The 12,488-nt window shown below is 29.2% G+C and overlaps 1 protein-coding gene across 1 annotated transcript in view; it reads left to right on the top strand.

Annotated features, from left to right (window-relative positions):
* LOC129754562 (dopamine D2-like receptor) overlaps nt 1–12,488 on the top strand; it is an 83,641-nt gene that overhangs the window by 42,072 nt on the left and 29,081 nt on the right. The window lies entirely within an intron of this gene.

Genomic DNA, 12,488 nt, shown 5'->3' with positions numbered 1-12,488 from the left:
TGACATACTGTAACAAATTCACTCTCCCCTATTTTATTCCAGTAAAGGTGAAAAATATAGATGCTTTTGTTCAATGCTTCAATTATCACCATTAAAGATTTCTCTTACTTTTTTGGGCTCTTTTAACTTTAAAACATTTGCATAAAAGCGCACTTTATAGCCCCCCCCCCCCCCCCCAAAATGGGCACACAAGAGTGGACTTTTTTTCGCTGACTACAAAGTTTTTTTTCCTCAATTTCCACCATTCCGAGCCCTTCTCATGGGTAGAGGTTGTGAAATTGAATTAAAATGGGTACAAACAAACCCCGCCGTGGAACCCGGTGGGGGATTTGTTTGAATATTGGATGACATTGAACATTTGGTTTCAGTGAGAGAGGGACCCTCTTTTTATTTCTTTACCTTCGTCCCATGTTTGATATCGATATTGACCCGTTATTTGCATAGTTGGTAGTTCGATTTTGCTCTCGTTTTCATTTTAAAATATTGCTAATTCATAAAGTTTCTACATGCTGGTATCAAAAGATTTAAAATAGATTTTCAAAGATTTCGAAAAAAAATTATAATAAAAAAACAAAGAACTTGTTTAGTAGATTCTAATAATCATCTCAGTCAAACGTCTAACATCAAGTTTTTTTTTTAATTTTCGAAGGTTTGTCTGAGAGTTCAATAAGTTCAAATAGAACAAAAAAGGTTCTAGAAGTAGGGCTATAAAGTGAAATGATCTATGGTTTTTCGTGGATGATTGCGTTTTCCGAATGAGAAGCAACATATTTTTTTACAACTCCAAAACGAGTTCTCAAAACGGACTCGAAAATCTTAGACTGATTTCAAACTTTTTTGAAATTACTAAGTGGTCGATATCTTTGAAATAAAATATGATATTTGAAATGAAGAGTAAATCACCTTTTCAATTTTTAAATGTTCTTTCTCCAATAATATAAAATTTCAGCGATATAGCCGATAAAATAATTTCATTAAACAAGATATTTCATCAAATATTTATTTGTCATTTCAGAAAATAAGCCTATTTTTCCTCCAATCATGTCTTTCTCCAACAACAAACATCCTTCAAATCTCTCTACTGAGATTTGTTTTACAGCTTGAAAAAGAAGAACTCTGAAACAGAGACAGAACCAGATTTATTAACACCTAAAAGTAATCCTCAATAAAAGATGAGACCTCATCCTTGCCTCCACCCCATCCAAGCTTTTATGGTTGTCATAATTTTGTTGGCCACCAAATGAATAAACAGGGCAAACGACGGAAGATCTCTTGAGAAATCGTGAGGATCAACAAAAAAAATCAGACAAAATAATGCCGCCTATGACAGTCATTTCGAGCATTCACTTAAACATTTGGGCAGTGCTTCTGCCCAGACTTATGGCATTCTTCTTAGCAGCCGGGCCAAAGTATGATGGCTTATTTGACTGCGTGGTCCTCGGTTTTAGAGGCCTTTTGGTGTTCAAAAACTTACCTTAAAAACGCTGGAAATGCGAGACTTGTCGATTCAGATAAAGTGAGTCTTTTTTCCTAGTTATAATACTTTTCAATGAACATATCCTCAATATTTCTTGAAATAACTTGTTTTTTTTTCAATGATTTTGCAGACAATCATGGTTTAATTGATATTTTTCAATTTAACATAGAATTTGGTGTGGATACAATTTTTGAGCAGGCCAAACATTTTAATTGCTAATATTTTTTAAATAAAAAGCAATTCCTTGAATCAGCTTTGACAAAATTGATAAAATTGACAAAATTGACAAAATGATAAAATTGACAAAATTGACAAAATTGACAAAATTGACAAAATTGACAAAATTGACAAAATTGGCAAAATTGACAAAATTGATAAAATTGATAAAATTGACAAAATTGACAAAATTAACAAAATTGACAAAATTGACTTAATTGACAAAATTGACAAAATTGACAAAATTGACGAAATTGACAAAATTGACAAAATTGACAAAATTGACAAAATTGACAAAATTGACAAAATTGACAAAATTGACAAAATTGACAAAATTGACAAAATTGACAAAATTGACAAAATTGACAAAATTGACAAAATTGACAAAATTGACAAAATTGACAAAATTGACAAAATTGACAAAATTGACAAAATTGACAAAATTGACAAAATTGACAAAATTGACAAAATTAACAAAATTGACAAAATTGACAAAATTGACTTAATTGACAAAATTGACAAAATTGACAAAATTGACGAAATTGACAAAATTGACAAAATTGACAAAATTGACAAAATTGACAAAATTGACAAAATTGACAAAATTGACAAAATTGACAAAATTGACAAAATTGACAAAATTGACAAAATTGACAAAATTGACAAAATTGACAAAATTGACAAAATTGACAAAATTGACAAAATTGACAAAATTGACAAAATTGACAAAATTGACAAAATTGACAAAATTGACAAAATTGACAAAATTGACAAAATTGACAAAATTGACAAAATTGACAAAATTGACAAAATTGACAAAATTGACAAAATTGACAAAATTGACAAAATTGACAAAATTGACAAAATTGACAAAATTGACAAAATTGACAAAATTGACAAAATTGACAAAATTGACAAAATTGACAAAATTGACAAAATTGACAAAATTGACAAAATTGACAAAATTGACAAAATTGACAAAATTGACAAAATTGACAAAATTGACAAAATTGACAAAATTGACAAAATTGACAAAATTGACAAAATTAACAAAATTGACAAAATTGACAAAATTGACAAAATTGACAAAATTGACAAAATTTAAAAAAATTTAATTTGACAAAATTGACAAAATTGACAAAATTGACAAAATTGACAAAATTGACAAAATTGACAAAATTGACAAAATTGACAAAATTGACAAAATTGACAAAATTAACAAAATTGACAAAATTGACAAAATTGACAAAATTGACAAAATTGACAAAATTGACAAAATTGACAGAATTGACAGAATTGACAGAATTGACAAAATTGACAAAATTGATAAAATTGACAAAATTGACAAAATTGACAAAATTGACAAAATTGTCAAAATTGACGAAATTGACAAAATTTACAAAATTGACAAAATTGACAAAATTGACCAAATTGACAAAATTGACAAAATTGACAAAAATTGACAAAATTGACAAAATTGACAAAATTGACCAAATTGAGAAAATTGACAAAATTAACAAAATTGACAAAATTGACAAAATTAGCAAAATTGGCAAAATTGACAAAATTGACAAAATTGACAAAATTGACAAAATTGATAAAATTGTCAAAATTGACAAAATTGTCAAAATTTACAAAATTGACAAAATTGACAAAATTGACAAAATTGACAAAATTGACAAAATTGACAAAATTGACAAAATTGACAAAATTGACAAAATTGACAAAATTGACAAAATTGACAAAATTGACAAAATTGACAAAATTGACAAAATTGACAAAATTGACAAAATTGACAAAATTGACAAAATTGACAAAATTGACAAAATTGACAAAATTGACAAAATTGACAAAATTGACAAAATTGACAAAATTGACAAAATTGACAAAATTGACAAAATTGACAAAATTGACAAATGAGACAATATTGACAAAATTGACAAAATTGACAAAATTGACAAAATTGACAAAATACACAAAATTTACAAAATTAAAAAAATTGACAAAATTGATAAAATTGACAAAATTGACAAAATTGACAAAATTGGCAAAATTTACTTAATTGACAAAATTGGCAAAATTGACAAAATTGACAAATTGACAAAATTGAAACAATTGACACAATTGACAAAATTGACAAAATTGACAAAATTGTCAAAATTGACAACATTTACAAAATTGACTAAATTGACAAAATTGACAAAATTGACAAAATTGACATAATTGACAAAATTGACGAAATTGACAAAATTGACAAAATTGACAAAATTGAAAAAATTGAAAAAATTGAAAAAATTGAAAAAAAAATGACAAAATGGACAAAATTGACAAAATTGACAAAATTGACAAAAATGACAAACATGACAAAAATGACAAAAATGACAAAAATGACAAAAATTACAAAAATTACAAAAATGAAAAAAATGACAAAAAAATGACAATTTTGATTAAGATGCCCAAATCTTCAGAGTTCAAAAAATTTGCACAGTTCACAAAATTGATTAGATTGACAAAATTGTCCAAAATGACAAAATTCAATTATTCGACAATTTTGATAAATTTGGCAAATATTTAAAAACCGTTTAAGTTTTGCAAAATTAATATAAATGACATAAATGATATAGATGACATAAATGGCATTAATGCTATAAATGACATAAAAGATATAAAATTTTAAAATTACAAAAACTCATCAGATTTTTCAATGCTGCAAAAATAACCGAATTGTTTCAAATAAGAAAATCCATAATATTGGACCCGATAACGCTATGTTCAGTTATTTCTTTCATCTAACGAACACTTTTAAACTTGAATTGAAGTTTGTCAGTTTTAACAGAGCCCTTTTCAAAAATTGTTCATCTTCTCTTATCTTTTTCCCACCTTTTTCCATCTTCACAGCTTACATTTAATATCTGAATAATTTCGCCAGGTTTTTCAATTTTTTCCCATTCATTTGGGCGACTTAAAATATTTGATTACAGCAGTATTTTTATGTTTTTGATCTTCGAGATATTTGAGATAATTTTTTTTAAACATATCAGCATATTCAATTTGCACATAACTTGTTATTTTTCAACTTAATCAAAAAACAGCACTCCAAAATGCAATGATCTATAAGGCAAAAAATGACATATTTGTCAAAAACATTGACGAAATATGAAATGAGAAATAAGAATGACAATATTCAAATAACTGGCTAAATAAACAAACATGACATAAATGACAAAACTTTCCAAATTTTCAATATATTATGACAGAATTGACAAAAAAAAACAGAAATAGGATTAATTGTGAAATTTGATTAATTTTATCAATCTAACTGAAATTGGCAAAATTGGGAAAACAAATAACAAATTATAAAATTGATAATTTGTAATGATAATTGACAAAAATGACAAAATTATGTAATATACAAAGTTGACAAAAATTTCAAAATTGACAAAAATGACAAAATTGACAATTTGATTTGATTTGAAAAATTTGATCAATATGACAATTGTTACAAATCTGACTAATTGACACAACTTGACTAAAATTGAGAAAAATTACATTACTTATAACAATGAACAAACCGACAATTTGTAATTGCAAAATGACAATAAAGATAAAACCTGTTAAAAATCGCCGAATTGACAATATATATGGGAAAGCGAAAAATCATGGGCCACTTTTTTCTATGTTTCAGAAGTTATTTTAAAAGATAAGATGAAAATAAAAAATATTATGGTTTTCAACATTTTTAAGGTGTCATTAAGAATTTTTTTTTTAATTTTAATAAGTTATTTCCCCCAAGATTTTACTATTTTAAGAAAAGCAATATTTTTTTGAATTTTGAAAAATGGTGTAATTTACAAAAAAAAACATGCCAAGTTTATGAGTTGACCCGAAACTGTCATTTTTATGACCAAATTTGAAATCAACTTCAGATGATGAAATTAAAAAGAGAGTCGTGGATGATCAAATAGATTCCTAAACCTGGATCGCGAATGTTCTGGCAAAATTTCTCATATAGGATTTACAAAATATTTTTCATAATCAAAAAATACACCAAACAAAATGTGGCACGCGATTCTCCACAAGCTATGATTTGCGAATTGGTTGCGTTTGTTTGACATATTGAAAACCAATTTTTTTTTCTTTTTTTAATAAAGTTTCCCTTATTCCATTATCACAAAATATCTAGATGGAACCACAGAAAGCCAATTTTTTTAGTGCAGAATCACAGATTTTGTTTCGGCAACCTCGTCCAAAATGTGTCAAATTATTTCAACTTCCAAATCCACTTTTTCTTAAACTACTTGTTCAAATTTCAAAATGCAGAAGCAGATTGAATGTGCTTTGCCAGATTTTTTAAGAATATTTAAACTTTATAATCATAGATTTTAATTCAAAATTGAATTTAAAAGATCAAAAATTAAATTAAAGATTGATGAATAGAAATTTATAAATTTGGTTCTCGATTTGAGTTTCGATTTTGAAAAATCAGAGTTAGAAAAAGAATCAATATTTTTTCCTCAGAGTTAAAGATACATTTAATTTCAAAATACAGATTCAGAATCATCGGTGAAATTCTGTCCCATGAATAAATTTTTCGTTCTTGACAAAAACGATAAGATGTTTTCGGCTCCTTGGTAGAATTTCAAAGAAAAATACGAATCCTAGAAAATTATTCAATAATCTTATTTTAATCTTAAAGAAACTGTTTTCCTCTGCAATAAAATTAAGAAACCCAAAGCTTAAATGAAAATGATTATTTCTGCAATACAAAAAAAAATTGCTATCCTTAGCTTTGAATTTTTCGGATTCTGGATTTTTTTAGCATTAGAAATGCTTTTAAAGTATAAAGCAAGCATCGCAATGGAAATTTAAGAAATAATTTTAATATTAAAAGGCCTTTTCAAATTGATTGGTGGTCTCACCAATTATAAAATCAATCTTATAAAAAATGTTTCGAATCATTTCCAATTATGTACTTCAAAAAATCTTTATTTAGTTCAAGTTAAAGAGCTGAATCAGATTCAAATTGCAAACGATAGGGCAAAGTTGAAACACTACATTCCTTAGGTGAGTTGATTTCTCAGCTTAATCACACAGCTGGGATTTGTTTCAATTGAGGCCCTTGTAGCCAAAGATATGTTATAAGTGCATAAAAGATTATTAAAAAAAAAAACGAGTTTTGAATTTTCTTTCGAACGTAAAATTATGTCAAACATTTCTTAAAATCTGAAAAATCACAAAATAAAAATTTAAATCTGAAAAATTGTTTGGTGATTTTTGTACTTATACTCTTTTGGCTCAGAGGGCCCTAATTGAAATAACAAATTGTTTTAGAAAAATATTTTAATTGAAGTAAATTGATTCTGAATTCGGAGCTTGTATGAGTAACATCACCCACTATTGAAGAAAAGTTCCCTGAAGAAGGTTTCCCCGAAAAAGGTTTTCCTTGAAGAAGGTTTTCCCCGAAGAAGAATTTCCCCGAAGAAGGTTTTCCCCGAAGAAAGTTTTCCCCGAAGAAGGTTTTCTCCGAAGATGGTTTCCTCGAACTGTTAAAACTTTGTTTGGAAAAAGTTTTTATTGTAAAGTAAAGTTAATATTGTTTAAAATAAAGTTCAAACTGACTGACTTACTGACTGAAAACATTTTAGGATGAAATAAAAGACCTGATCCTTTAATCAGGGAACCAGAATATTCGACAAAAATCAAATTAATCGATTGATTAAAGGTTCATTGATTATTTTTGGCAATACTTCTTTTAATTGGCACAGTTTATTAAATAGAGAATCCTCAAAGTTTTTATTTCATCCTGTCTTCCATGGCACAAAGGCAGAAATTCAACTTTAAGACGAATCGACACTTTTAGTATTGCTTTTTTTTTTCTTTCTACAACAATTTTTCCAAGAAGATATGTTGCACACAAGAAAATGGGATCTTGACTGCTCATGTTTTTTTTTTTCAAATATGAAACTTTTCAAAACCGATTAACAAATGCGTCTTATTCTTAATGTTTAAAATTTTTGAAAACAATCAAATTAAATTTATAAAAAATCCGATTTAAAATAAGGTAAAATCGGATTGAAAAAGAATAAAACTTTTAAACATTCTGTGAAAAAATGTACAATTTAACTGCAACCCTGGAGAATGAAAAGGTTTTGGGTTCAATATTTATTCTATAATATTCAAATTCGATGCTATGAAATTGGTTCTAAATGCTTAAAAGAAATTGCCGTTAAAATTAGACTGGTTATTAATGTAAATCCAAAATCAATATTTTGAAGTCTCAGCTTATTTTGATTTTTTTTTCAAAGAGAACCCATATTTACTGTTTGAACAAAAATTTGAATTTAATTATTAGAATTCAAGATCAATAACCAATCTGAAAAGCTTTATTATGCTTTTAAAGAAAAAATTTCGAAAGTAACTCGTTGTCTTCTTACTACTATTAATTGTATTTAAACTGCAAAATACTTCAGATGAAAACAATTGGAAAGTTCAAAACTCGCCTTGACACATCTCGTTCATTCAGCTGTTCAGTGTTCACTCACTGCAATGCGATGATCTCTCTGCCACCACAATGATGACAGAGTCGCCATTTAACGACACATGATATTTCATTCAACCCCTCACGTCTCATTCATCTTAACCCCTGTCTTAAGGTCATTCCTAACTAAGCTGCTGCTGTTGCTTTCTCGTTGGCTGGTAGTTTTATTGCATTCCTCTGGTGCTGCAGGTTTTTTTTATACCGTTGGTTTTGTTTTATTTTTGCACCACGACCTTTGCGAATGAATTATGTGGTGTTCGCTGTCTCGTTCTGCATTTTTTTCTGCGTTTTCGGTTCCCCAAGTCATATTGTGTTGGTCAAAATTACTTCATGACACTTTTCTTCCATTACGACCACACCGAGTGGGTTTGGGCAGCGAGAAAGCTTTAGGCTACCAGAAGAGAGAGAATAAAAAAGCAAACGAAACCCAAAATGAGCAAAAAATGTAGCATATAATCGTAAACACCCAAAACGGCAGCAGCAGACAACAACATTCACTTGGAAACATGAAGTCATTTTTTCATTGGTTGTTATTGGGCACTTTAGCGCGGAGTCGTTGGTTTTTTTTTCACTTGAGTTGAGTCGTGTTGTTAAGAAGGTTTTAGCTCTGAACCAAAAAAAAAAAGAATCATAACGAAAATTATGAAATTTCATGAAAGGGAAAAGGGCACTTTTATTGTTAATTGGATAAATATTATTCCTCCTTATGGACTGAACTCGGGTTATCATTTATGTTGGTGAAGTGCGAGTGTTTGTCAAGAGAACAGCTTGTGAGACGAATCTGAAATAATTTATCAGCATTATGGTGGTTATGGAAATTTTTCATGTTCAATACCAAAAACTACATTGAACTGGGTAAGTGGCTCCAGAGAAAAAAAATCTAGCTACCTGAAGTTTGAGGGAAAAAATCAATGGGTTGAATGCAGACAATTTTTCAAAGCAATCGACAATGTTTTACAAGAGTCATTGATCATTCCGGGTTTAATAAATATGAGAAAGTGCTTTCTTAAATAAAAAAAGTGGCTCCAGAGAGTAGAATAAAGGCTTTGTCTAGGAACAAGATGTACGACATGAACTTGTCAAATAAATTAAAACATTGTCTTGAAAATGTGCGCACGTTTAAAAAGTACAACTTATCATTTTCTAAGAGTATTTCTAAGAAAAAGTGTTCGATGTGAAAAAGGGACATAAATATATTCCGAGCTAGTAATTAAAGCCATTCGCAAACAATGAGCACAAAACCATCATCATCTCGCAACGCAAACGAAAGTAAACCATAACCATCGCAATAAATAAAAAGTGCCAAACTGTGCCAGCATCTTAATACTTACTCCTACGCTCCTGATTCATCTGATTTTCCTTTTTGCTCCATTGACGGGAGCGTGGCGTGGCGTTTTACTTTGGGTAGGTAATAAAGAACCGAAGAATTTACCTTTTTCTGGAAAGAATACCGGTCCGTGTGTTTTGGCACCATCAGCATCATCATCATCGGTCCGTTTAATGAGCGGTATAATTCAAATTAAATTATGCACAGCGGCCCAATGATGGGTTGTACTTTTTGTAGCAGCCGAGCGCCCAGCAATCCTGTGGTGCAAAAAAAGACATAAATCTTGGGAAACGACCGAATTTCGAAGGAAAATGGATACGGAAATTTTTCGATACTAAGAATTTACGGATTCGAGCTGGTTCATTCAGATGTTTGTGTTACTTTTTCAAGAACAAGACAAGTTAATCGCATCAATAGATTATTTTAAAAAAATACTGGAAGGGTTGTTACACAATGTTCCAATCATCTGAAGAGTTTAAGAAAAAATTTAAGAAAAAGATTTATAATAAAAATCATCCGTTTAGCGAATGTTAAAATTTTTTTAATTAAAAAAAATGCATAGATCAGCCACGGGAGCATTGAACCTGAATTGATAAAAATCCATGTTCTACAACGATAAATGACCCTAACGTAAGGTTTACAAAAAAAAATTCAACACGTATCTGGGCCGGAAAATCCGGGCTATTTCATCTAAACACCTGACAAACCCACGCATTTGATTTCGAAATTTTTTATCAAAAAATGGGCAATATCCGAACATATTTGGTCAACACTCAGGAATAACGCAACAAAATACATGAAAAAAATCTTGGAAAAAAAATGTTTTTTCATAAAAATTAATCAGCAGATTTTCAATCTAATTTTGTGCTTCCAATAAACCTTTCATAATTATTATTAAGAAACTTGCTCAAAAAATTTCATGTTGGACGCATAAATAAAAAAATTAAACCACACAATTTGTTTTTGTTTTTTATGACAAATGAGGTTAACAAATCCATGCAAACTCTAGGCTTTTGCAATGAAATTGACCGGACTTTTTCCTAAGTTTGAATGAAATATCTGGGCCTACCCGGATAATTCCGGGCAATCTTTCAAGCTTACCATAACAGGATAAACTCCTATCAAAAAGAAAAAAAAACCATTACCTTTATTCAATAAAAGAACAATTCCACCGAGGGGTTTCAAAATCTTTCTTAAAAAATTAGTAATTATGGTGTTATTCATGAGACTCAAATAAATCAAAATAATCAGGTATTCATAAGTATTTACTTATCAGCTTTTCAGCTTATCAATGAATGATTTCCATATTCGTACCTGTTTTTTATTTTTATATTTTATTTAAGACTTGAGTTCTGGACGTTTTTTTGTTTTGTGTGAAATTTCTAGTATTTTTTTTATAAAACTTTGATTTGGAAAGCATTGAATCTTAAATACTTGATTCGATAATTTATTACGAAAAATGCTTAATCATCAGTTTTGGACTCATTTTGATCTCAAATCTAAAAAAACCAACTTATCGGACTAAACGAGACAAACATGCTTAGAAAACTCAAACGTTTGAATATTTCTTTGAAATGATCCTATATTTAATTATGAATTTTAATAAAATCTAGGAAAATTTATGTAAAAACATGGAATCTGCAGTGTATAATGTGTGCCAATACAGTGAAAACCCGATTTTGTCACACACCGATTTTGATTACCCCCGATTTTGTCTCATTTTTTCACCCGATTTTGTCTTTCATTTTTTAATCAGGTATCAGAAAAGGGGTAGGCTTAAAGCGGCACGTTATCCAAACAAACGGGAAAATTGTGCCTAGCCTTTTTTTCACAGATTTCATCATATACATGAGAAACCTGAAAACCATAAAATGATTAGAAAATAAACAAATATTTAGGGCATAACGCCGATCCAGGTAGGGATTTTGAAGCATTGAAGCTTATAACCACATTGGGTGAAAAATGATAGATTGTTATTTTAGTTTAAATTCTTAGAATAAGATACACTTATAACAGGATAGGTGAGAGTACCTAAAAGCTTCCTAGCAAACGAGAAACAGGCATATATGAGCTAAAATGAATCATACATTATTGATTCACAACTACAAAATTCAGAAGATTTGAGTTTACAATGATCAGAAAATTTTTCAACCAGGATGCTACAATGAGGGCAAATAAGAAATTTTATAATGGCAAAGTTGGCATTTAGCCTATCCACATAGGATTTTTAAGCAATAAAGCTTATAATCATAATATTGGAAATAAGGACCTTTTTTTTTATCTTACTTTGTTAAATTCTGACATACATTAAGGAAATGTAGTCGGGCAGAAGAGGGACATGTACACACTAAGGGGAAGGTAAATATAGGTACAATAGTACCTCTGAATCATAGCTTAACCATACAGGAGATTCAGAAAACAAAGTCTTGTTTTTATATATTTTTATTTAACTGACCAGTTAGCGCTCTGGTTAGACGACTACAATGAGTTTCTGTGACACCAAATTTGAAATAAGCGATATTAACACTGCACGAGCTGTAGCAGTGAATTCCAGAAGCAGGATTGACGTGTGATAACGAAATATCAGAGTGCGATATAAGAGGAGCTTTTACTCTTCTCAACTCTATAACCATTCAAAAACTAAGGGAACATGTAAATACAAGAGAGATGACATATATTAGGTAAAACAGATATGACTGTCGACATGTGATACAAGTTTTGATCAAAAGCTTGATTTAATAGAGAATTTTAAAGCCTATTGGCAACCTAGAAGAACATATTTTTTTGAAATTTTTTTCCATGGAAATGCAATTTTAAAAATGAAATATCTTTATATGAAAAGACATTTACCTCCACAAAATTCTGTTACCAATCCAAAGATAGAAGGGACTGAACACTTGTCCATTATAAGGAAAATACACTAATTTTGC

This window comes from Uranotaenia lowii, chromosome 3 (assembly GCF_029784155.1).
Source record: "Uranotaenia lowii strain MFRU-FL chromosome 3, ASM2978415v1, whole genome shotgun sequence".
Classification (NCBI taxonomy): Eukaryota; Metazoa; Arthropoda; class Insecta; order Diptera; family Culicidae; genus Uranotaenia; species Uranotaenia lowii.
The sequence above is the reverse complement of the archived record's forward strand: the minus strand, read 5'-3'. Positions and strand labels throughout refer to the sequence as shown.